The sequence below is a fragment of the Aquarana catesbeiana genome, linkage group LG01 (assembly GCF_042186555.1).
Source record: "Aquarana catesbeiana isolate 2022-GZ linkage group LG01, ASM4218655v1, whole genome shotgun sequence".
NCBI classification, from domain to species: domain Eukaryota; kingdom Metazoa; phylum Chordata; class Amphibia; order Anura; family Ranidae; genus Aquarana; species Aquarana catesbeiana.
Window position 1 is genome coordinate 536223487 of NC_133324.1, and position 27679 is coordinate 536251165.

At 43.4% G+C, this 27679-nt stretch overlaps 1 protein-coding gene across 4 annotated transcripts in view; it reads right to left on the bottom strand.

The window, feature by feature from the left end:
* TIMM44 (translocase of inner mitochondrial membrane 44) overlaps positions 1-27679 on the bottom strand; it is an 822359-nt gene that overhangs the window by 672621 nt on the left and 122059 nt on the right. The gene's annotated exons all lie outside the window — the stretch shown is intronic.

A 27679-nucleotide genomic window follows, 5' to 3' on the forward strand; every position in this document is an offset into this window, starting at 1 on the left:
ACGATCAACAAGGAGAAAGAACTGGGATCATAGGGTGAGAGTCAAGAACAATGTCCTAGTAGAAAGAAAAACAGAACTCACCTAGAACACCTTATTTTAAAGCGGAGTTCCAGGCTTTTTTTCGTTTATTAAAAAAAGTCAGCAGCAACAAAAAGTGTAGCTTCTGACTTTTAATAAACAGACACTCACCTGTCCCACGGTCCAGCGATTCGGCCGCACGGAGCCTCGCTCCTCTCCATGGTGCCTCCATTGAAACTGTGACATGTCCCAGAAGATTGCCGAGAGGGAGGGGCCGCCTAGAGAAAGAGGAGTCCCCGCCTAGGCGGCTCGTTGTCGGAAGTAGGACAGGAAGCCCCACTCAAAACTAGTCACCCCTGTGACAGACCTAGCCGGGAGAGAGACTTTTGGAGGGGACTGTATGCTAGCCTCTTGCCGATCGATCGGGGGCCCTTGCATTTGGGGAAACGGTGCTCTTTGTGAGCTGTATGCCTGGGGACCCTTGAGATGGTATTACTGTGGATTCGGGTCCTGGTCCCCCAGGACACACTGACTCTGGGGACCCTGGATTTGCCATATTGGAATAGTGGCTGATTCATAATGCTGGGACAGAAACTGTTAGGTAATGCTGATGTAAATTCCAACACCTGTCTGTCTATTGTCTGCTGAAATGTGTATTGTAAATAAGTCTACTATGGGATCTAAGAGTCATTAGATCCCCATTGTTATTTGTGTTAATTAACTCTGCTATTGTGTGAAGAAGAGTCTATGTTGATTGTGATAATGTTGACTGGATTTTCTGAACTACAAGACGGCCAGTCTGGCCTAACAGTCATGTCTGAGTCATCTAGGCTGTCTAAAGGGATTAGTTAATTAGCTCATGTTAAATTAGGTTACAGCTGTATTGTTAGAGTAATATGAGCAGGAGGTCTGCACCTACACTTTGAGTGTATAAAAGCCTGTATTTTGTCAATAAAGAGGGGTTCCTGTTTGAACTTGCATACAGCCTGCCTGGTGTTTGTTCTGAGCTATCACAACTGGGTTAGAACGGCACATAGCTGAAGTTCTAATCCCGGAGCATTGGATGACCGAACCATCAGACGTTGCAATCTGATTCAATAGCTGCAGAGGAGTGTCGGGAGAGTGGAACCGAGCGAGCAAGGGGCTCGTTACACCCCCCCCCCCCAAAAAAAAATGACATGTCAAATGTGGCATGTAAGGGGGCGAGGAGTGCTTAAAGCAAAAGTTCCACTTTTGGGTGGAAGTCCGCTTTTAAAAAAAGACTGTATGGCTGTTATTACGCCTGCCCACATTGCCTGCTGAGGCTTGTACCATATTAGGCGCCCCCTGTGGCAGGGTGAGCCCATGCCACTGTTTAAAATGGGGGTTTATGCAAGGTTTGTAGCCTCCCTGGCGGTATGATTATGTCAGGATTTATGCGTCTCAAAGCGGTACAATTATTTTGCATAGAAATTTGGAGTTTTATATTGTAGGCCTGTAATTCTTAGCAATAACCCACTTAAAATCTGTCCACCAAGTGTCTAGTAGATATCCCGTGTATGATGAAGTTTGAAACACAAAATCATAAATTATAATATAATAAATAGAAATAATTATAAAAAAATAATATAATAATAAAATGAATTTCCCCACGATTCACCATTGCTCAATTCTGCAAGTGTTCTAATTTACCATCGCTGTTTTCTAGCTGGTCTAAAACCACTTTTGAAGTAGAATGACACTTTTTGGTTGCTATGCACAATCTCATCTTTCTAGGCAGAAAGAACAGTATAATATTATATATATATATATATATATATATATATATATATATATATATATAAAAATATAAAACTGCATGCAGGGCATTGGACAAAGCACTGGGGACAAAAGGGATGTGAAATAATTTCATACAGTAATGTAATCCGTAAGATTACAGTGTACTGTATTATGATTTTTCACTTTCTTGAATTTGCCGCCGGGCTTCGCCCCCGTTCATCGCAACGCTCGCAGGGAACGGAGCCCGGCACAGAGAGGCTTCGGGCGGAGGAAAGAGCCCACGGACACAGCTGGGGGACATCGCAGGATCCTGGGGACAAGGTAAGTACACCGCACCAGCATCCTGCAATGCAATCCCGAGTGTGGCTTGGGGATACCGCTAATGGTGCTGAAATTTAACCCCGAGCCACACTCGGGAAAACCGCCAGGGAGGTTAAGAAGCAACTACACTAATGGCACAGGTGTGTGCTGGCTTCATACGAGAGCTTAAACTTAATTGGATGGCATCTGATTTTTATTTCCGGCAAATAGGGGCACCCGCCAGGGATGTCCTCTAACCCCTGGCCTATTTTCACTGATGATAGAGCATCCACAGAGGTACGGGACATTCAGTGGGCAGTTTGGAAGAAAGCAGCACTTTATGCAGATGACATGGTTCTCTTTCTCCCAGTCTCTGAAACCTCGCTACCTGTATGTATTCAAAAGAATGAAAAATGGAAATCCCACCTAGTAAAGAGGTGTAGTACTCACCCTGTATATAAGGGGGCTTGTAATCAAGATTAACTATAGCCAAAAAGCAAAGACTGTACACTCCCAAAAAGAGGAATCCCCTACAATCCCCATAATCTCCCCGAGAAGCCCCCACCTAGACTCAACTAAAAATCTCACAAACTGTATACTGGGACAAGATTACACCACCCTCGTAAGCCAAGCGAGGGTAGGGGATGCAGTCCCAGCAGAGAGCTAAGCCCACCCTCTCCAAAACAACCACCCCCCCCCCCAACTCAAAGGCTCTAAAAGCCAACCAGCCAGGGACCAGTATGGACCCGCTCCCAGGGGGTACAGTGCTCCTCAAAGCCACAATGGGCATAGAGAATGGAGTCAAATATTTCATAAGCGAGGGTACCCCAATTCCATTATTAGACAGGCAAAACTAAAAGCATTAAAGAAAAAGAGGGAAAAAATACTGGGGTTGGAGGTGGAGGATGAGAAGTAGGACAAAGAGAAACTGGATAGGATGGGACTAGTAACCACCTATGTTACCCACTGGGACCATCTGAAAACAGTGCTGGGTAAATACTGGCATCTCCTCATGTTGGATAACAGACTAAAACAGATATTGGGCCCCCGCCCAAATCTGATAGTTAAAGTGATTGTAAAGCTTTGATTGTTTTTTTTTTTTTTTTTAATAAACATGTCATACTTACCTCCATTGTGCAGGTCATTTTGCAGAGTGGCCCAGAACACGGTCTTCTAGGGTACCTTGGCGTCTCTCGCGGCTCCTCCCCGCATCATATAATTCCCTAGGAGAAGCGCTCTCCCGGGGGAGTTACCTTGCAGGCGTGCTCTTGAGTCCATCGTTCGGCATCCATGGCCGCCAAATGTATGACTTGGCTCCGCCCCCCGGCGCCAGCATCATTGGCTTTGATTGACAGCAGCGGGAGCCAATGGCTGCGCTGCTATCAATCTATCCAATCAAGAGCCGAGAACCCCAGGTAGAGGGACAGCGCGTCCCTGCTGGGTGAAATTCCAGGGCTCAGGTAAGTAAAATGGAGGGGCTGGGGGGCCAGTCAAACAATAGGGGATGCATTGGTCCACAGTGAGTACACTCATAGGGAAAAGTTGAATCCCATTTTGGCCTTTACTCCATATATCAGGCATGCATTCATGTGGGCACTGCAGTATCTGCAAGTACGTCATTAGGAATAATACATTCAGTGATTCTACAGGGAAACAGACGTACAAAATTAAACAATTTGTGAATTGTTCCACTACATTCATAATATATCAAATTATTTGCCCCATGTGGGAAAAACAACGGTGTGTAAAAAAACTATAAGAGAATTTCGTAAAAAAAAGGGGGAGCATCTTACTAGTATATCCACAAAAGATAAGTCTCCAGTGGCTATACATTTTAGGGATACACATGGAGCATCCATCAGAGGGTTCCAATGTATGATTATCTACAGATTGGAGTTATCCAATAGGAGGGGAGATTGGGATAAGATTTTGTTAAAGGAGACAAAATGGATCTACCTTTTGGATTTCCTTGCCCCCAAAGGGTTAAACAGTGAGTTATCTTTGCAATGCTTTCTAAAGCAATCTAGGTATGAATATAAAAATGTGGATCATCATACAGTAATGCTGGCCCCCCAAAAGGGTTAAACAGCGATTTAGCTCTAAGGTTTTTTTGAAGCAGAGATCTGAGCCATGGATGCTTGGTGATGCACTGCCCCAGAAACATTAACTGCTCTAGTAGAGTGCGCTTTGACATGAAAAGGTGAAATCTTACCTTTTAACCATTAGGTCTGAATTATAACTTGCCGAATCCACTTAGCAATAGTGGATTTTGATGCTGCCTGTCCCTTCCTAGGACCCTCTGGCAGCATAATAAGACCTCAGTCCTTCAGACCTGAGCAGTCTTTAAATAGACCTTGACCGCTCTTACTACATCAAGACAATGTAGTGCGTTCTCTACCCCAGAACATGGTTTTGGAAAAACCGACGGTAGGACAATATCTTGGTTTAGGTGAAAGCCTAAAACCACCTTAGGCAGAAAACTTGGATGAGGACCTAACACGAACCTGACCTCGTGAATAATTAAATATGGCTTCTTTACAGTAAAGAGCAGCCCACTCCGATACCCTTTTGCAGAGGGTATAGCAACCCGAAACACAATTTCTCTTGTCAGAAGGACCAAGGGAGTATGTTGTAACGGTTCAAAGGGCTGTTTTTGCAATACCGACAAAAAAGTAAGTTCAAGTCCCAAGGGTTCAAGGGTGGTCTAACTGGCAGAATAAGCCGCATTACCCCTTGTATAAAAACCCCAGACCAAAAAATGCGAAGCAAGCGGTCTTTGAAATAAGACCGATAAAGCCGAGACTTGGCCCTTAATAGTACTCAAGGCCAGCTTCATTTGTACTTGTAGAAAAAAACAAGAATTCTACCTACGCTATATTTCCGAGGGTGCTAATCCTTGGATTCACACCAGGAAACATAAGCCCTCCAGACTTATATGACTCTGGAAGTCGGCTTCATTAATGAAGGTAGAAATCACTGACCTGGAGAGACTACGTCTCTTCAGAATGTAGGCTTCAATAGCCAAACCGTCAAATTTAGAGTTTGTAAGGTAGCATGGAATATCGGCCCCTGTGAGAGTAGGTCTGGCCGCAGTAGAAGGGACCATGAATCCTCCACCGCCATCTTTACAATTTCTGCATACCAGGACCTTCTGGGCCATGCTGTGGGGCTACAAGAATTACTGGCTTTCTTTCCAGCTTGCTCCTGCAAAGAAGCTGTGGCAGCAACTGAATAGGGAAAAAAGCCTAACTCAGTGAAAACTGACCCCATGGGGTCACCATGCATCTGTCTCGCATGCCAGTGGATCCCTTGTCCTTGACATAAATTTGACCAACTACATGTTGAACCTGGATGCCAAAAGATCTACATCCGGGATCTCCCATCTTAAGCATATAGCCAGAAAGATTTCGAGGTGAAGGGACCACTCCCCAGGGAACAACTGCTGGCAACTCAAGTAGTCCGCCTGCCAATTCTCTATTCCTAGGAATGAAGACTGCCAATAGGCAAGGAACATCTTTTTCTGCCCAAGTTAGAATATGGTCCACCACTCTGAGCTGCGTGACCCTTAGTGCCCCCTTGCGGATTGATATAGGCCACAGCTGTGGCATTGTCGGACAATCCCGTACCCTGAATGTTCAGGGCTTCAGAGCCAGATGCGCTGCCTGAATCTCTAGGATGTTGATGGGCAAGGCTCTTTTGGTTCTGAACCACTGTCCTTGGACTGCTGTCTGTCTTTTCCAGTACTACTCCCCAACCTGAAAGGTTGGCATCTGTCGTTACCACTTTCCAGGTAACTGGTATGAAGGTTCTTTCCTTCTGCAGATTCCTGGATACCGAGCACCAACTGAGGCTCTGGGACACCTTTGGGGACAGCCGCATTGGCAAATCTAGAGCTTGAACCATTTTGTTCCAAGCAGACAGGATACTGTTTTGCGACAGTCTCAAATGGAACTGGGCATAGGGAACCGCTTCAAATTAAGCCATTTTTCCTAACAACCTCATGCAAAGGCGAATGGAGGGATCTCTTTTTGACCTGACCATCTGCACCAGCTCTCTTATGGCGTAGCTCTTTGCCTGAGGCAAGAACACCCTTTTCTGGGCTGTGTCTATGATCAGACCCAAGTACTCCAGCCTTTTTAGTGGTTTTAAGGAAGACTTCTCTAGGTTGAGAATCCAACCTAGACTTTCCAGGTAACTGGTTGTAATGCGTACACTTTGCTCCAAACGTGCCACCGACTGGTCTATTAGCAATAGATCATCTAGGTACGTCAAGACTGTTATGCCCTGTGCCCTTAACCTGGCTAGAGGTGGGGCCAGAACTTCTGTAAACACCCAGGGTGCTGTAGCTAGCCCGAAGGGCACAGCTACAAACTGGAAATGCTGCTGTTCTACCTTGAACCGTAGAAACCTTTGGTGAGCAGGATGTATAGGAACATGCAGACATGCATCCCTGATGTCGATAGATGCCAGAAGTTCTCCTCCTTGAAGGACAGAAACCACTGACCTGATCAACCCCACGCGAAAAGGAGCTGATCTTCAGGAACGGATTTCGTTTTTTTAGATCTAGAATGGGTCCGACATCTCCATTCGGTTTTGGTACCGTAAAGGTTTGAATAAAACCCCAAACCTTGCTCTTCTGTGGGGATTTGTATGATCACCCCCTGAGTCATTAATCGGTCTAGTGCCCGAAACAGAGATTGCCTTTTCCCTGGATCTTTGGGAACGTTTGAAAGCAGAAAGCGAGAAAATCCTGAAATTCCAGTTTGTACCCTAGAGTTACCGTGGAGATGACCCTGGCGAGGGGGGCGCCTCTTCATAATGAGGCTTTAGAATTCTGTCTTGCAGGTTACCGGCCCCAGTACTTCTTTTGAGCCTGGGCCTGACCCTGAGGTTTTCCTTCTAGAGTCTGACAGCGGGGGCCATCACCACTGCCTAGATGCGGATGCCCCTGGTGCAGGAGGAAGAGTCCGCTTAAAAGGAGGACGTTTAATCTTTCTTTTGACTGGCAAGAGTACTTTTCCCACTGGAAAATCGTTTGGATGTATTTGTCCAAATCATCCCCAAATAGCCGATCCCCATGAAAAGGAAAACCAGTCAGGAGCTTTTTGCATGGTGCTTTGGCTGACCAATTTTTTAACCACAGGATTCTACGCATGTGTACTAGCACAAGCGCAAGGCGGGACGCCTGATGAATAGAATCTTTAATGGAGTCTATGGCAAAACATAATGCTCTTGGCAGTTTGTCCAAATCCTGGGCTTGCTGTACAGGAACCTCTTTAAGGGCCTGTCTAAATTGGTCCTTTAGGGATTGACAGATGCCTATTGCAGCGATGGCAGGCTGAGTAATGGCACCTGCCAAAGAAAAAGAGAACTTTAACAGGAATTCCAACCTTTTATCTGTTGGATCCTTAAGCATTTGTGCATTGTGTACTGGACAAGTTAGACTTTTATTCACACTGGAAAACCCAGCGTCAACTGCTGGTACATTCCATTTTTTGGTGAATTCCTCCTCCATAGGATAGGGAACCGAGAATCTCTTTGGAGGGAGAAAATGCTTATCCAGGTGATCCCATTCAGCATAAATAAGCTGTTCTAGTAATGCATGGACAGGAAACGCATGCAACGGCGTTGAAGCTTTTAAGGAACCCAAGGAAGAAACCGAACTTTCAGCTGACTCCGTTAGGGGTAGCTTGAAAGTGGAACAAACTATTTTCGTAAGGGACTGTACCAGCAATTTCTCAGATTGCAAGGCTGAAAAGGGTTCATCCACCATTGTTTCCTACGGAGAGGAGTAATCGGTTTGTCTTTCCTCCTGATTGCCCGAGGGTAACACCTCATCCTCTACCTGCTGTCCCCTTGGTAAAGGGTCTAAGGTGGGGGAGAGGGATCTAACACGCTTCCTATCCTTTTGGATGGAGGATGCGATTAAAGCCTCCAATATTCCCTCCAGGCCCAAAAGGGCGGAGGAAAAGGCATCTTCAGTCACGTTACAGGGGCTGAGATGTGAGAAGCAGCTGCACCACCAATCTGTTCCAATGACTCACCCTGGCTTGCCACATCTGATATTTCAGGAGAGGATGACAGTGTAGAGGCACGACTGGAGTTCCCAGCGCCTGGGGGTGAATCTTTGGTACCTTTTTGGTCTTTGTGGTGTCTTTTTTGGTAGGCATAGTCCCAAGCACAAAAAGCAGAGGCACCATTTTAAATGCACTAATCGCTGAACATAGTCTGACAGTGTAATGCCGCTATACAAGTTTAGCCTAGCGCTGGGAAAAAATTTCCTTTCTATATTAGAAATGGCCATTTGCAGCCCTTACGTGCCCCACCACCCCCACCACTCCTGTGTCCAGAGTGTAGCCAGGCTTGCTTCTCCTCACTATACAGCCGAGGAGAGACTGCTCCAGTTAATGTCTTCACCCTGCGCTCCTCGTGGATGCTACGTCCTACACGCGGTGCCGTGCCTAGGCTTCGCCCCCTCCGTCAACCCACCCCCCCTTCGTTTGAAAATTTCAAAAGAAGACTCCCACGCGGACCCATAACGGGGGGGGGGTTAGAGCCCAATGATGTCAAGCAGGTAGAAAAAAAACCTGTGGAGCTGAAAACCAGGACCTCTGGGGGGGGGGGGGTTACAACATTGTTGATTCCCTAACCCTCTTGGTCCCTCCAGGCGGGAGAAATGCAGAATGGCAGATCTCTTACCTCGAGAGGAATCCTCACTGTGCAAGCTGCTGCTGCCACACGCAGACTGACACTGTGCTGAAGACAACAGATTAAAAGGTATGTGCATATACTCCCTCTAGTGGAAAATTAAGGCATGACAACATTTTTCCCTAAAGAAGAAAACCATAGGTGGACTTTTATAGTTCTAGGCTTCTTCCCTTACCTCATCCTCGCTGCAGGATTCTGCTGAATTAACAGACACATCCAACCTTCACCCATCATGTCAGGCTGCGTTAGCAAACCTTCAAGGACTGGGTTCCTTTTTATCGGGGTTCCACTCCCTTGGACCTGTAATAGCACCCCGCCAGGAAAATACCTTAAGTAATGTAAGCATAACCAAAGCCTTGGGTCCCGGGGCCCAGCCCTGCAAGGAGAGGAGAGGCGTTACAGGCAAAGCCTTGTGCTTCGTATACGAGGCCCGGGTACATTCCACCTTGGCCTCGGTGGCACTTTGGATGGATCCGGTCTATGGAGGCTATTTAAATTCAGCAGGGATCCCTCCAGTGGAGCTCCTCAGAGCACATCTTCAATCGTGACCAACACCTTAGACACTGGCGAAAAAACTGAGGTGCTCCTGGTATGGGAGGGGTTATATAGGGAGGCAACTTCCTGTTTAGGGTGTGCCAGGGTCCATCACCTGAAGGTGACCTATAACCCACATATGTGTATAGGGAATACTAATGCGCAAACCACAAATAATCTAAAACTAATCAAGTAGCTGCCAACAAAAAAAGGTGTTCACACACTAAGCATAAATGAAAAATAATGGGAATGTGGCGCTTACTAATCAAAATGAAAACTAGTACAAGTACATTACCAAATATCCAATAACAGTGACTGTGCAAAAAATGTGCAACAATAGCAATTGTGCAAATAAAGTGCAGGCTAGTGCAATAAACTAGCAAACAATATATGTGCAAACAATTGTGCAATGATGGCAAAATAAAGTGCAAATAAAAGTCCAGGACTTTCAATAGTTCAAAAGAGTTCTTTGTGAGAGAGTCCAATGTGTAAAAACAATCTCTTATAAAGTGCAACGTAATCCATATAAGGTGCTGAATCCAGACATGCGGGACAATTCATCCGATGTAAAGTGCATGTGCCACAATCCAACTAGCATCCTCCATCCAGTGTGGGTGATAAAGTTTCCCCCAGCCTCTCATCTCATATTGAATAAATTGAGCCAAACTGAACAATCCACACTGGCCAATCGGTCCCTGGCAGATCGATTCCCCGGGTTACTCAGGAGCAATCAAACTCTCAGGATGACAACGCTCAGTGACATGGAAAAGGAAGAGGAGGGTTCCATGGTTCAGTATTTTGATAACACTTAATATAACTAATAGTAACTTACAATTGATGTAACAGATAAAAACAGCATATACAAACAGGAACCTTTCGATCTCGGCCGCGCCTGGAAGGGACGTCACCACGGCTCTTTTCCCTGACACTTTGCGTCACTGTCCACGTGACTTTCTCAAAGGGTTTAGAGCCGAGTGTACGGAGGTGACTTCTAAAGCGAGTCGCTGTCATGGTAATCAACATCGCAATAAACATGAGCTAAATTACTCTTCCTAAAAATTCCTAAACCCCACCACCTAGCTAATGGTCCTAACAGTTTCTATGGAAATAGTTTAAAAATTCATAACTTAAAAAAATAAATAATGATCGTGGTCCCTATTGATTTGACCTATATGGTACTCCATCTAGTGGCCAACTTTATAATACTCCTCAGAGCTGGAAGAACAGCGAGGGCATCTAGTGGATATAATTGGTAACTGCCAATAAACAATTTAACGACATCTAATGGATGTATTAATAATGTAAGGTGCTCCAAAATAGATACATGATCATGGTCCCTAATAGCGTAACCTATATTGAACTCCATCTAGTGGCCAGCTCCATATTAACACTCCTCAAAAATGAATAAACAGCGAAGGACATCTAGTGGTTAAAGTAGATAGCTGCCAAATTCAACATATGACATCTAATAGATAATTATAAAAATGCAATCCACAATATAACGTAATCCATATAATGAGTGGACCGCATAATACATCCCTCCAGGCAAGGAATGCAACATGGGCATCAAAAATAAATGTAATACAATTGAATATAGGGTAAAAATATTAAAAGTATAAAATATTAATATTAAACCCCGACATGTAATGAGCATCTATTACGAACACAAATTATAATAAAATCCCAAGGAACAAAGGAAGTTAATTAGATATAAAACAATTCAAATCAAACTCCACATTGTGTCCTAACGGTACTAAAGTAAGGAGCTCCATCTTGATTTAGCCTGGCTTAATTTTATAATTTTGTTGTCCCCCTTCCAATGAGGTTTGTACTTTTCTATCCCCCCACACTAATAAAGAGGATGGATCCCTATTATGGTACTGATCAGAATGTCTGGAAAGACTATGTTTTGGAAATCCATTTTTTATGTTTTTTTGTATGTTCTCTTAGTCTTTTCCATAGCTCCCTCTTTGTTCTCTCAATATATTGGATCCGGCAAGAACATTCTAGGAGATAAACCGGAAAAAGTGAAAAAAAAACTGCGCTGCAGAGTCCTATATGTGACACAAACACACAAATGTAATATTGGGAAAATAATGACTCGCGCTTAAAAAAAACTACAGTGTGTATAACTAAAAAGTGTTCCCAACTTCATTGAGAACAAAATGCAAGAAAACATATGTGCATATGATAAACCAAAAAACAGGTGCAAGGTTTGAAAAGTGATCCAATCTCCCCTTGAGCAAATATAAAAAACGGTAATAAATGTATCAAAACATTGGTGCAAAAAGCATGAACGTGATGAGCTGCAATATATGATACAAGTAAATAAATTTAACAATTTTCTTGCGAAACGCATCCGGCCGGTGCCACAGACTGTCTTTCTTCAGAGGATGTTTTTTCCAAATTATATGTGTTTACTATATTTAATAAATATCATTTGATTTTACACTATCTGAGCCCTCTTCTGTTTTTCCCTTTATGATGATAATTCTTCGTTGAGGGATGAGCCTTTTTTCCTTGTGGATCCATCCATCTGCACCACAGTTTCTGATGTCCTATTCCAGCTTCCACCTGACTCCTTGATGGTTCGGAATAGCAGGATTTCAAAGCCCATTTAGACCCTCTGTAACGGGGGGTCATGGGGTTCTGGTAAGCGGCCAGGCACTTTATGGTGGTGGACCCATACACCTGGGATTTCATATAATTGGACATTTTTGGATTGCCAAATCACTTTTGGGTGTTCATGTATATGGACTTCTTCATTTTATCATTTAAATTTATTTACTTGTATCATATATTGCAGCTCTTCACGTTCATGCTTTTTGCACCAATGTTTTGATACATTTATTACCGTTTATTATATTTGCTCAAGGGGAGATAGGAGATAAACCACCCCTTCAGTCTTACATGAAATGAAGTCTTTAATCTTGTACTCTCTCCCGGTGACAGCTGATTTAAAACTCATTTTTTTTCTTCTTACTCTCCTTCGTGTGTCTACAGGTATAGCAGGTTTTACAGGGGTAGAATCCTTTCCCTTCAAAAAAAAAAAAAAAAATTCAGGTGGAGCCAACACATTCTTCACAATGAAATCTGAGGGTTGGGGCCCCTTGATAAGTAAACTGTGGCTTTTCAGGTAACACGACTCCCAGACGTCAGTCAGCTTTTATGATATTCCAGTATCCAGTATTTCTCGATCTGTTTGTGCTGGATATTGTAATCCATAACCAATGGGACACCATTCATACATTCTTTATTTTTAATTGAATCTTGGATTAATTTTTCCCTGTCGACAGGAAACATCCTTTATTTTTTCTTTGCTGAAACTGTTGGTACCCGTTTTGGTGAATCTTTCTTCAATAAATTCTGCTTGTTTAAAGGAACACTTCCTTCTTTCTACAGTTTCTCCTTAACCTAACCAATTGGCCTTTGGGTATGTTGTCCAAACATGCAGCGTACTGACAGCTGTCCAATGGGAGGTAGCCATTCCTGTCCATCATTTTGAAATGTGTTTGTGTCACCATTCTTCCATTTTCTTTTGAGATCTCCAAATTTAAAAATTGTATTTTCTCATAGCTTATTTCCCAGGTTAATTTAATATTTTTGTTGTTAGTGTTCAGATCAAAACCAAAGTCTATCAGACTTTCTCTATCCCCTGCCCAGATTACAATATCATCATCGATGAATCGTTTGAATAGGAGGAGTTGCTGTGGTTTCTTATTATATAAAGGCATTCTCCTCCCATTCGGCCATATATAAATTGGCCACACTGGGCACGTATTTAGTGCCCATTGCTATACCACAGATCTGTTTGTAATAATTTTTTCTCATACCAGAAATAATTGTGGTGCAAACGATTTCAGGCAATTGACGAGAAATGTCCTTAGTGTATGCTTCAATCCACTGAGGTCTCTTAGAGCCCATTCCGTTGCTTGTATTGCCTCTTCATGATTGAGGATTGTGTACAGCGACGCCACTGCTGTGGCAAGGTATACAGATCATCAAGTTTATTATTATCCAATAGTTGTATCAAATGTTTTGTGTCTGTAAGGAGATTATTATATATATAGAGAGAGAGAGATCTTTAGATCTCTCTCTGTATATATATATATATATATATATATATATATATATATATATATATATATATATATATATATATATATATATATATATATATATATATATATATATATATATATATGAGAGAGCTATATAGATATAGATATAGATATAGATATAGATATAGATATAGAGAGAGAGAGAGAGAGAGACACAGACATGTACATATATATATATATATATATATATATACACATATATACATACATACACACACACACACACATATACATATATATACATACACACACACACACACACACACACACACACCTTTTGCCATACCCTTTTCCATCAAATTAGCCAATTCATCTTTATATCTCACTATTGGGTTGCCAGGTAAGTTTTGATAAGTATCTTCATCACACAATTGACGGTCCAGTTCTTCCTTATAAGCTTTCTTCGATTGTATTACTATAGCCCCTCCTTTGTCTGCTTGCCTTACAACATCTTTTCTCTCTTCAAGTCTTTTAATACCATTTTTTATGTCACCGGGATCATGCATCTTCTTAATCTTCAAATCATGAAGAACTTTTAGGACCATCCTTTGAAAAAAATCAATATGAACTTCATTGCCAATTGGGGGGGTTGAACAGGGATTTGTTTCTCAGGTTGCTGAACTGAATCTCATTCTCCACAATATTATTTCTCATTATATTTTCTCCAGGTTTATTAAGCATATGCAGTTGCAATAAAAAGTATGTGAACCCTTTTGGAATGATATGTATTTCTGCACAAATTGGTCATAAAATGTAATCTGATCTTCATCTAAGTCACAACAATAGACAATCACAGTCTGCTTAAAACTAACAACACAAAAGAATTAAATGTTACCATGTTTTTATTGAACACACCATGTAAACATTCACAGTGCAGGTGGAAATAGTATGTGAACCCTTGGATTTATTAACTGATTGAACCTCCTTTGGCAGCAACAACATCAACCAAACGTTTCCTGTAGTTGTAGATCAGACATGCACAACGGTCAGGAGTAATTCTTGACCATTCCTCTTTACAGAACTGTTTCAGTTCAGCAATATTCTTGGGATGTCTGGTGTGAATCGCTTTCTTGAGGTCATGCCACAGCATCTCAATCGGGTTGAGCTCAGGACTCTGACTGGGCCACTCCAGAAGGCGTATTTTCTTCTGTTTAAGCCATTCTGTTCTTGATTTACTTCTATGCTTTGGGTCGTTGTCCTGTTGCAACACCCATCTTCTGTTGAGCTTCAGCTGGTGGACAGATGGCCTTAAGTTCTCCTGCAAAATGTCTTGATAAACTTGGGAATTCGTTTTTCCTTCAATGATAGCAATCCATCCAGGCCCTGATGCAGCAAAGCAGCCCCAAACCATGATGCCCCCACCACCATACTTCACAGTTGGGATGAGGTTTTGATGTTGGTGTGCTGTGCCTCTTTTTCTCCACACAGTATTGTGTGTTTCTTCCAAGCAACTCAACTTTGGTTTCATCTGTCCACAGAATATTTTGCCAGTACATAATGCAGCAATGTTTTTTTTTTTTGGACAGCAGTGGCTTCCTCTGTGGTATCCTCCCATGAAATCCATTCTTGTTTAGTGGTTTACGTATCGTAGATTCGCTAACAGGGATGTTAGTATATGCCAGAGACTTTTGTAAGTCTTTAGCTGACACTCTAGGATTCTTCTTCACCTCATTGAGCAGTCTGCGCTGTGCTCTTGCAGTCATCTTTACAGGACGCCCACTTCTAGGGAGAGTAGCAGCAGTGCTGAACTTTCTCCATTTATAGAAAATTTGTCTTACTGTGGACTGATGAAAAGCAAGGCTTTTGGAGATACTTTAACACTTTCCAGCTTTATGCAAGTCAACAATTCTTTTTTTTTTTTAAAAAACCATTTATTGGGTTTTCATAGCTTACAAATCTCAGTACAGTGGTAGACTTACACAAGAGGAGTAGTCCACGATCCACTTATAGTTTCATAAAAAGGGTAAACTACACGGTATCAAGTGGATGATAATTTCAAACAGAATTACAGAGGCCTACAGTAATAATGCGTTGGCAAATACATTTCATGTTACAAAGGCAAAAATGAGAAATAACAAGAACATTTCCTCTGGTTTACATGGGATTTTCTGGTTATGTGTAGGGAGCATACCAGATGTGAAGTGGATTCCATAGTATTCGCAAGAGGTTATAAGGTAGTTTTTAGATATTAACGTGATATAAGGTATTGGTATTGTAACAGATCTGGACCGACGGTAATAGTGCTACCCACATCCCTGGGCACCCCTATAGGGTACTAACTGTGCCCAGTGCAGGTATTAAAATTTGCCTAATATTAGGGCATGTCGGTACTGTGCATCGTGTAGAGTGCGAGACTCCACAATGTCAATTCAGGTGGCGTGTAGAAGGGAGTAGGCTATTCAATTGGCCTGGGCTTATGCGAGTCAGAGAAAGGGGGATAGGGGGTGGGAAGACGGAGGGATAGGACGATACGTATAGTTATTGGTTTGTGTGTGAACGAGCTATCAGGCCAGTGTCATCTCCTGAGGTGATGGTAGGTAGGTTGGTTTGTCTGCATGCGGAATGCGATTTCCTGAAATGGGTCCAACATGCCCATGTATCCTTGTATTTGGATGGTGAGTCGGAAGTTTGGTGTATGAGGTTCTCTATATCAGCTATCCTGTCCACTCTCCGGATCCACTCTGGGATCGAGGGAGGGGATGTGCGTCTCCAATGCACAGGGATGCATAGGTTTGCCGCATTAATGAGATGAAGTGTTAGCGACTTCTTGTATACACGTTGGAGGATCGAAGTATGATGAAGTAAGTATTGCGCTGGGGTGTAGTCTGGGGCGTATGTTGTGATCTGAGTGATTAGGCTGTGAATTTCAGCCCAATAGGATTGAATGAGCGGGCATTCCCACCAAATGTGAAGAAGGGATCCCCTGGCTGCGTTACATCTCCAGCAATTTGGGGATATAGTAGGTAGAAATTTGTTAATTTTATCGGGAGTCCTGTACCATTTTGAGTAGATTTTGAACCTGCACTCTTGTGTTGCTACGTTGCCGGACCCTTTGTGAATATGGTAGAGCACATTTCTCCAGTCATCTGTGGTTAAGTTTGTGTTCAGGTCAGTCTCCCATTGATTTATCAGTGTATCAGTTTTGATGTGTGGAGAAAAGTGCGTGAATGGTCGAGATGAGGTGTCTTTGGGGTTCGTTTCTGGAGCATAGAAGTTCGAAGGGTGTAAGTTTCCTGTGAATGTTGTCTTTGTGTTGGAGGCTGTGCAGGAAGTGACGGATCTGCAGATAGTTATAGAAGGGGATGCGATATTCTGGAAATTTTTTTATCAGAGCTGTGTATGGTAATAGAGTTCCTTGATGGAATAGTTGTTGCGCTAGGAGCCGGGGTCTGTGTGGTTCCTTGGTTGGGTGGATTATGGTGATGCCCGGTGGAAATTCCGGGCTATCTTCAATAGGTGTCAGTGGTCACGATGTGGGTTGGATCTTAAGAATTTTGCACGATTTTGTGAAGTTTATTAGAGTGGAGTTGATTAAGGGGTTCAAAGTGGCAGTTTTCGGGATTAGTTTTGGGTTGATCCAGGGGAGGAGTTTCAATGGGATCTCGGTAAAAGCATTTTCCAAATGCACCCCAGTCTTTTTCTTTGCCGTGTACGTGCCAATCCACAAGATGGTAGACCTGGTAGTAAATTTGTATGTCTGGAACCTGCAATCCTCCTTGTAATTTGGAGGTTGTCAGTCTGTGCCAGTTCAGTCTAGGCTGTTTGGATAGCCAGATGAATTTTCTACAGATCCTTTTGTACGTGGCAAAGAAGGAGTGCGGGAGCAGTATTGGGATGGTTTGGAGAAGGTAGAGCAATCTAGGTAGAACGTTCATTTTCAAGATAGCTATCCTTCCAAACCATGAAAATGGTCCAGCCTGCCACTTCTGGAGGTCACTCTCGATGGTTTGTAGGATTGGTAAAAAGTTGAGCCTGAACAATTCTGACAAAGCGGTGGGGATGTTAATGCCAAGGTATTTTATGGCTTGCGTTTCCCATCCAAAAGGAAAACTATGTTTGCATTGTGTGACCGTCTCTTGTGCTAGTGAGATATTGAGTGCCTTGGATTTGGAGAAGTTTATTTGTAGGTTTGATAAGAATTTAAAGAGGGCAAAGTCTTTAAGCAGGTTCGGGATGGTAGTGGTCGGTTCTGTAAGGAAAAGGAGAATATCATCCGCGTATGCGGCTACTTTGTAGTGTGTTCAATTGATTTGGACGCCTTTGATGTCAGGGTTATCTCTAATTTTGCGTAGCATGGGTTCCATTGTTAGTATGAAGATCAAGGGGGATAGTGGGCATCCCTGTCTAGTACCGTTGGACACGGAGAAGGCGTTCGACAGTCCACCGTTCACCCGGACTTTAGCTGTGGGGGAGGAATAAAGGATCATAATCATGTTGATCAGTCTCGGCTGGGGGCCTATGGCTTGTAGGGTAGCTTCCATAAAGTCCCATGCCACCCTGTCGAACGCCTTCTCCGCGTCCAAGGATAGAAAGAAGCCCTTAGTATTAGTGGAAGTCAGCCAATGGTGTATGTTTAGAGCTTTGGTAGTATTGTCTTTAGCTTCTCTGCCGGGGACAAAACCGGCTTGGTCTGTGGTGATTAAATTTGGGATCAGGGGTAGAAGGCGATTTGCTATGGCTTTGGCGTATAATTTAACGTCTACGTTAAGTAGAGAAATGGGGCGGTAATTAGATACCAATTTGTCGTCTTTCCCTGATTTGGGGATAAGGGTGATATGGGCCTCTAATATGTCTTTGGGGGCCGTGGTCCTAGGGGAGAGGTTGTTAAAGGCCGTAACCAGGTGAGGTAGTAGTATATCAGGGAATGATTTGTAGTACCCGACCGTCAGCCCATCTGGGCCGGGGCTTTTACCCGGTTTCATCTGTTTTAGTGCAAGAGTGATCTCTGCCGTCGTTAAGGGGACGTCTAGAGATGCGGAGTCCTCGGTCAAGATGGGCGAGGGTGCGTATTGGGATAAGAAGTTATGTATTGCCTCGTTCCGGTCTGCCAGAGTGAGGGATGATTGGGGGGTGCGAATGTTGTACAGGTTGGTGTAGTAGCGTACGAATTGTTCCGCTATGTCATCAGATTTTACCATAGTTTTACCCGAGGGGTCTACAATGGAGTGTATGGTGTGGGCCGCTTTTTCGCTTGTAGTGCTCTAGCCAGCATCTTCCCTGATTTGTTGCCATACTCGTAAAAGCATTTTTGTGTAAGCATGTATTTCCGTTTGATGTTGTGTAATTCGTCTAAGAGTTCGGTTCGTAGTTGTGTCAGTTCAGTCAGTGCTTCTAGAGCTAGAGATGCCTTGTGTTTACGTTCTAAAGCAGAAATCCGTGTGGTTAGGTTCTCCAATTTTGCTTTCCTTAGTCTGTTTCTGTGCGCGGCCTGTGATAAGAATGTGCCTCTTATGACACATTTGTGTGCAGCCCAGACTATTTCTGGAGCAGAGTCGCCCTGTCAGTTTTCTGAGAAATAGTTATTTAAGTGTTCGGAAATCTTGTGGGAGATTTCGGTGTCTGAGTAGGGAGTTGTCTAGGCGCCATATGCGAGAGCGGGCAGTCTTACTAGGAACATGCAGGGTTATGAAGATCGGGTTATGATCCGCAAGTATCATCGGTTCAATTGAGGACTTGTGGAGTACGGGAAGATCGGATTGGGAGATGAAGAAATAATCTATTCTGGAGTATTTGGAGTGTGGTGGGGAGAAGAAGGTAAAGTCCTTATCTGTGGGATGGAGTGTACGCCAGGCATCATGAAGTAATAGTTCCCTGAATTGTGTTTTTATTGCACGTAAAGCCCTATAGGTAGAGGATGAGGTGCCATTGGATGTATCGAGGGAGGGATCGAGAGGGACGTTGAAATCGCCTCCTACTAGAAGGCTGCCCGTGCTAAAAGTCGTGAGGAGTTGTAGGGTATGGCGGAAGAACGGTACTTGTCTGGAATTGGGAGCGTATAGGTTAGCAATGGTGAAGGTCTTGTTTTGCAGAGAGCCCTTGAGGAACAAAAATCTCCCCAAATTGTCCGATGCACATCAGTGACGACGAATGGGCAGTGTTTAGATATGAGGATGCATACTCCTTTCGATTTGTCTTCATTATTGGTTGCGTGATATACAGTAGGGAAGTGTTTGTTCTGCAGTTTGGGGATTGCATCAGATCTAAAGTGTGTTTCTTGGATGAGCGCGATATGGGTGTTGGATTTTTGCAAAGAGGTGAGTAGGAGAGACCGTTTTTCGTGTTAAGGCCCCTTATATTCATAGAGCGCAGTGTGAGTGTGGAGTGTAGAGGGGCTTGCGCCGCGGTTAAGTCAGTGGGGTCCATGACCTCCGTCAGGGTAGGGGTGGGTATACACTGAGGGATTATGTGGTGGGGAGGTGTGCTATTCAAAGTTTCAGCAGTAGCTTAAATCGTTTCGAACGTGGCACAGGGGAGAAACCGATGAGGCAGCAGAGGGATCGACAAAGTCTGCTGTCTCGTTAGGATAATATATTCGGACAGGTACAGAGCACTGATGGTCCCCAATCCGTGGGGTCCGGATTGGTGAACTTCACTGCAACTGTGTGGGGGTTGGCGGAGACCCGGTACAAGTGGGTTAGCGGGTAGTTGCGGTATGGAGACAGGTGTAGCCTGCCATCCTGTGACCAGTGGTGTTTGAGTAAGGTGGTGCTTGGTATATGTCAAAGTCTCGGTGTAATGTGTACAGATCCGGTAAGGTGGTAGAGTAGGGACAAGGCAGGGGTCTGTGAAAGAGAGGTGCGTCAGTGTATATATTAGTACCTAAAACGTATGTCGGGGGATCGTGACAGCCACTTCAGTAAGTGTGCATCTATCAGTAGGAAGCTGAAGTCCTGTCTTCCAGTTCGGTTTCCTATGTAGGTGCCCGTAGATTTCAGGGCCTGTCTCTATGTTCCCTTAGTGTTGTAATTGGAGAGTCTGGGTGTAAGGCCACATGAGAAGACCGGTTGGGGTGCATGGTGGGGTAGGGGTCAATCAGACCTGACTTCACAGTAGTCGATGTCATGTACCCGGTATTGTTGTAGGCTGCATACTAACATTACAAAAATATTGTAGTAGATAACCTGAGGTATTAACTTACCCAAGAACAAAACATACAAAACTGAATTCTTGAAAAGAAAAGTTAAGGTTAGAGGTAAGATATACAGTAAGTAACGTGCAGGGGGCGCATATAAAAGTGTTGCGGTGTCCTGTAGAGCCAACCGTAGGACCTCGGAGATAAGCTGTGGGTGTCAGAGCAGAGTACCTGAGTGGTGCGGGAAATTCAGTCCTCCGTATCTCCCGTAGAGGTAGGTAGATTCGGGCCTGGGGCGAAGCAGGTAGTGTCATACTCGTTAGGCTATGGACGGTAGATATGTCAGTCCGGAGAGTTCGAATGCATCAACGAGCCTGGTGTGATCCCGTAGGACTGTGCGCCGGAACCGTCATCTTAGTTCCGTACCCTGCGCAAAAGGGCGTGTAGTATGCAATGTCATAGTTCCACTAGTGAGCATCAGGGTGTTGTCGAGCCGTGGAGAGTCTGGTCAAGGCGCATCATTCCCTGATGTCAGAAGTCCGGGGCAGCGGGGTGACTGCAGGTCTGTAGGAGTCTTGCGCTGAGCCGGGTGTGGGCGCCAATGTCGTCTGGTAAGTAGTTAACTGTGCCCAGCGTTGGAAGCGGGTCGTCAGCTAACCTCTGCATCCGGCGCGTCGATGACGGGTGTATGGGGTGCCGGAAGCTGGTGTGTTGCCTGGAAGGTCATGCCCAGGTACCGGAAGGCTAGCGCGGTGCATTCTGGTAGTTGTAGTAAGCCAAGTCTGCTTCCGACCTCCGTGGTTAGAATGGGGACATTATGTGGCAGCATCCTACGAGCATGGTGGTTGGGACATGGGTTGAATAGTCCTGACACGTTGCTCCGGGGAGGTAAAGAGCCTGGTATGGCAGTGTTAGAAGAAAGTAAAAAGTAAAAACCGTAGAATCAAAACATAACGGAATAAAATAACAGTGAAAAAAGCTGCGTCTGGGTCAGCAATTGTAAAGGCCAGCCAGGGAGAGAGATAGGCAATGGGGCCCAGACGGTCGCAACCGACTGGGATGAGCATCAGCGTCCCCTCCTAGCTCTCCTGGAGGTGGGAGAGTGGGGGCTGTGATCGCGGCGGTTGGAACGGTGTGCACCATGAGGCGGTGTGATAGAAGGGGATCTTCTCCTTTGGCCGGCGTTAGAGGTTTCCATGGGTTCCTCATGCGGGTGTTCTCTGCGGACTGCGGAGCGTCGAAACTCTGCATACCAGTTGGGTACCTCCACTCTCGGTATGTGCAGAGTGTCGTAGAAAATTGGGAGATCTTCAGGTACTTTAAGGTAAGCTGTGCGGCCGTGTGAGGTGGCGGCTAGGCAAAACGGAAATTTCCATTTGTAGGTGATGTTGTTGGCGCGTAGGGCATCTAGCAGGGGTTTCAGGTCACGGCGATGTTAGAGGGTGATGCCCGACAGGTCTTGGTATATTTGAACAATCTTCCCCTCATGTACGATCTGCGGTACGCCTCTGGCCTGCTTAAGTATCTCTTCTTTGACTCGAAAGTCTGTGAGACAGCAGATGATGTCCCGTGGTGGATCAGTGTCTTTCCCTTTTGGCCGCAGTGCCCTATGAATCCTCTCCAATTCAATAGGCGTCTGCAATGGTCTGCGTAAAAGGCCGTTGAATAGGCTGATTGTAGAGCAAGTAATCTGGTCGCCTTCAATAGATTCGGGCACACCTCTGACCCTCAAGTTATGGCGTCTGCCGCGGTTGTCAAGATCCTCGAGGTGTCTCTGCATTTCCCTCATTTGAAGCGTGTGGGTATTGACATGCCTCGTTGTTTTGCGTAGTTGCAGATCTTGACGGTCCGCCATTTGTTCCGCCGCCTGTACTCTGTCAGAGAGGGCGCGGATGTCAATGCGTAACTCGGAGATATCGGCCGAGAGAGTGTCTTTGATGTCTGCGGCTATCATCCTTAAGTCCTGAATGTTCAGCTGAGGTAAGGGACGGTCCTCCGTCGTGTTCCCGTTCGTCTGGCTAGACGGCAAGGGTTGTGGTATAGGGCCCAGTTGTGAGGAGATCGTGGCCTCTGAGGTGTTGTGGCGGGGAGGCGCCATATTGCCTCTAGCCGACCGGAACATTTCAGGGATGTTATTATGTCCTGTGGTGCCCGATTGTTCCCTGGGAGAGCGGGATCGGGAGGTCGAGGTGTTCCGGGATGCTGTCCCCATGTTTTATCCGAGCTAGGGGCGTCTGTATCACCGATAGGCAGATGACAGGTCGTCGGATAGCAGGAGCTACTGAATTACGCAGCCATCTTCATGCCAGGTCAGGCCACGCCCCCCAAGTCAACAATTCTTAATCGTAGGTCTTCTGAGAGCTCTTTTGTGCGAGGCATAATTCACATCAGGCAATGCTTCTTGTGAAAAGCAAACCCAGAACTGGTGTGTGTTTTTTATAGGGCAGGGCAGCTGTAACCAACACGTCCAATCTCATTGATTGGACTCCAGTTGGCTGACACCTCACTCCAATTAGCTCTTGGAGATCTCAGTCTAGGGGCTCACATACTTTTTCCACCTGCACTGTGAATGTTTACATGGTGTGTTCAATAAAAACATGGTAACATTTCATTCTTTGTGTGTTATTAGTTTAAGCAGACTGATTGTCTATTGTTGTGACTTAGATGAAGATCAGATCACATTTTATGACCAATTTGTGCAGAAATCCATATCATTCCAAAAGGGTTCACATACTTTTTATTGCAATAGTATTTCTTTATATGCAGACTCCTAGCAAACTTAATATCTACATAAGCATTACATATTTGTTCAGGTTCCTTTTGAGGGCAAATTTGAGGCCTTTATCCAGTACTTTAATCTCCTCTTTTGTAAGTTCTACTTCACTAATGTTTATAATCCCTTCTCCTATCAGTCTCTTTCTTCTGTTTGACTCCTGAATCCTCGCCTCGGTTTCCATTTCTTCCAGATCTGTTCTGACGTTCTTCTCTGTGTTCTTCTTACTTGCTCTTCCCTGTCTCTGACTTTCCGGGGATCCTGATTTCTGTCTTCTTCCTTCCAAGTTTGTGATCCAGGCTCTGTCTGGTTGATCTTCGAGGTCCACTCTCCTGTTGATCAAACCATCTCTGAATTAAAAGCTAATGTGGAAACATCAAAAGAACGCCCAGAATTCATTGCCTTGTCAAAAAAACTACACAGAGATATGTAACAGAAAGACAAAGAAACAGCTGCTAGGAAGAAAAGAAAATATCAAAGATATGAAGGATTATGAAGATGATCTTGTTTTTAAGTGGCAGAATATATTAGAAGAACCTGTGATAGAATCCAATAATAGCTCTCCAGAGCAGGAAGTGACCGTTTCAACAGCCGTTCTATGGAAGAAGATCTCCTACACCACCATGGAGAAATCATGTAACCCAGGATGAAAACTATCAGTTTGAAAATAGAAGAAGAGATGACAGACAACACCACTATGATGAATGACAAGGAGGAGTATATGAAAATCAGTATAATATTCCCACACACAATCGTTATGAACATCTCAGAAGTAATGATGGAGGAAGAATACCCAGAGATCAATATGAAAGTGGAAGAACTCCGAAACATCCACATCGATATGAAAGAAATGCGAGATAGAACTCCTTGTAGTTTTTTAGAGAGGAGACGCCGAGACTCTCCAAGGCGTCATAAACAGGAGAGTGGACCTAGAAAATCAACCAGATGGAGCCCGGATCACAAACTTGGAAGAAAAGAGAAATCAGGATCCCCAGAAAGTCAGAGACAGGGAGGAGAGAGTAAGAAGAACACTAAGAATGTCAGAGAACAGATCTGGAAGAAATGGAAACTGAGGCGAGGATGCAGAGCAGGAGTCAAGAAACAGAAGAAAAAGACTGATGAAGGGATTATAAACATTAGTGGAGCAGAACTTACGAAATAGGAGATTAAAGTACTGGATAAAGGCCTTAAATTTGCCCCCAAAAGGAACCTGAACAAATTTAATGCTTATGTAGACATTAGCACGTTTGCTAGGAGTCTGCATATAAACAAATATATGCTTAATAAACCTGGAGAAAATATAATGAGAAATATTGTGGAGAATGAGATTCAGTTCAGCAACCTGAGAAACAAATCCCTGTTCAACCCCCCCAATTGGCAATGAAGGCCATATTGAAGATTTTTAAAGGATGGTCCTAAAGATCTTCATGTTTTGAAGATTAAGAAGATATATGATCCCGGTGACATAAAAAATGGTATTAAAAGACTTGGAGAAAAGATGTTGTAGTAAGGCAAGCAGACAAAGGAGGGGCTATAGTAATAAAATCGAAGAAAGCTTATAAGGAAGAACTGGACCGTCAATTATGTGATGAAGATACTTATCAAAAATTACCTGGCAACCCAATAGTGAGATTTAAAGATGAATTGGCTAATTTGATAGAAAAGGGTATGGCAAAAGGATTGTTAAACAAGAAAGAAGGGAGATACCTTCAGCCCCTGGGATGTAGGATTCCCATTATATATACCCTCCCCAAGATTCATAAAAATAAAGAAAAACCCCTGGGGAGACCAATAGTCAACAGAATAAACTCAGTTGGAGCAAGAATTGGAGAATATATTGACTGTTTTTTGCAGCCAATAGTAAGGAAAACCAACTCGTATCTTAGAGACACAAAACATTTGATACAACTATTGGATAATATTAAACTTGATGATAGATCTGTATACCTTGCCACAGCAGTTGCGTCGCTGTACACAATCAATCATGAAGAGGCAATACAAGCAACGGAATGGGCTCTAAGAGACCTCAGTGGATTGAAGCGTACACTAAGGAAATTTCTCGTCAATTGCCTGAAATAGTTTGGACCACAATTATTTCTGGTATGAGAAAAATTTATTACAAACAGATCGGTGGTATAGCAATGGGCACTAAATACGTGCCCAGTGTGGCCAATTTATATATGGCAGAATGGGAGAATGCCTTATATAATAAGAAACCACAGCAACTCCTCCTATTCAAAAGATTCATTGAGGATATTATCGTAATCTGGGCAGGGGATAGAGAAAGTCTAACAGACTTTGGTTTTGATCTGAACACTAAAAAAAATATTAAATTAACCTGGGAAATAAGCAATGAGAAAATTAACTTTAGATTTGGAGATCTTAAAAGAAAATGGAAGATTAGTGACACAAACACATTTCAAATTGGTGGACAGGAATGGCTACCTCCCATTGGACAGATGTCATTATGCTGCATGGTTGGACAACATACCCAAAGGCCAATTGATTAGGTTAAGGAAAAACTGAAGAATGACGTGTCCCTGAACCAGCAGAATTTATTGGAGAAAGTTGTCCAAAAAGGGTACCAACAGAGTTTCAGCAAAGAAAAAATAAAAGGATTTTTCCTCTTGACAGGGAAAAATTAATCCAAGATTCAATAAAAAAAATAAAGAATGTATGAATGGTTTCCCATTGGTTATGGAATACAATATCCAGCACAAACAGATCGAGAAAATATGTAAAAAATACTGGAATATCATAAAAGCTGACTGCCATCTGGGAGTCGTGTTACCTAAAAAGCCAAATTTACATATCAGGGGGCCCCAACCCTCAGTCACCGGGAGAGAGTACCAGATTAAAGACTTCATTTCATGTAAGACTGAAGGGGTGGTTCATCTCCTAGAAAGTCCTTGTCGGATCCAACATATTGGAAGAAAAAAAAAAAAAAAAAAGGGAGCTATGGAAAAGACTAAGAACATACACAAAACATAAAAAATGGATTTCCAAAACAGTCTTTCCAGACATTATGATCAGTACCATAATAGAGATCTCGCCTCTTTATTAGTGTGGGGGACAGAAAAGTACAAACCTCATTGGAGGGGGGGACAACAAAATTATAAAATTAAGCCAGGCTGAATCTCGATGGAGCTCCTTACTTTAGTACTGTTAGGACACAATGTGGAGTTTGATTTGAATTGTTTTACATCTAATTATTGATTTTAACTCCCTTTGTTCCTTGGGATTGTATTATTTTTATTTGTAATAGATGCTCATTAGATGTCGGGGTTTTTTATTTTAATATTTGATACTTTTAATATGTTTACCTTATATTCAATTGTATTACATTTATTTTTGATGCCCATGTTGCATTCCTTGCCTTGAGGGATGTATTATGCGGTCCACTCATTATATGGATTACGTTAGATTGTGGATTGCATTTTTATAATTATCCATTAGATGTCATATGTTTCATTTGGCAGCTATCTACTTTAACCACTAGATGTCCTTCACTGTTTATTCAGCTTTGAGTGTTAATATGGAGCTGGCCACTAGATGGAGTTCAATATAGGTTAAGCTATTAGGGACCATGATCATTATAGATATAGATATATATATCTATATCTATCTCTATCTATATCTCTATCTATCTATATATCTATCTATCTTCACCTTACATGATTAATAATGTAGGATTGTGGATTGCATTCTTTTAAACATCCATTAGATGTCGTTATGTTTACTTAGCAGTTACCAATTATATCCAATAGATGCCCTCGCTGTTCTTTCAGCTCTGAGGAGTTATTATATAGTTGGCCACTAGATGGAGTACTATATATATCAAATCAATAGAGACCACGATCGTATTTATTTTTGTTTTTTTAGTTATGAACTTTTAAACTATTTCCAAGGAAACTGTTAGGATCATTTAGGTGGGTTCGTTTAGGAATTTTTAGGAATCTGGAGAGTAATTTAGGTCATGCTAATTGCGATGTTGGTTACCATGACAGCGACTCGCTTTATAAGTCACCTCTGTACACTCTGCTCTAAACCCTTTGAGAAAATCACATGGACAGTGACGCAACGCATCAGCGAAAAGAGCCGTGGTGATGTCACTTCCAGGAGCGGCCGAGATTGAAAGACTCCTGTTTGTATATGCTGTTTATCGGTTACAGCAATTGTAAGTTACTATTATATTAAAAGTGTAAGCAAAATACTGCACCATGGAGCCGCCCTCTTCCTTTTTCCATGTCACTGAGCGTTGTCATCCTGAGAGTTTGATTGCTCCTGAGCAGGGATCCTCAAACTACGGCCATCCAGCTGTTGCAGAACTACACATCCCATGAGGCATTGTAAAACTCTTACATTCACAGACATGACTAGGCATGATGGGAATTG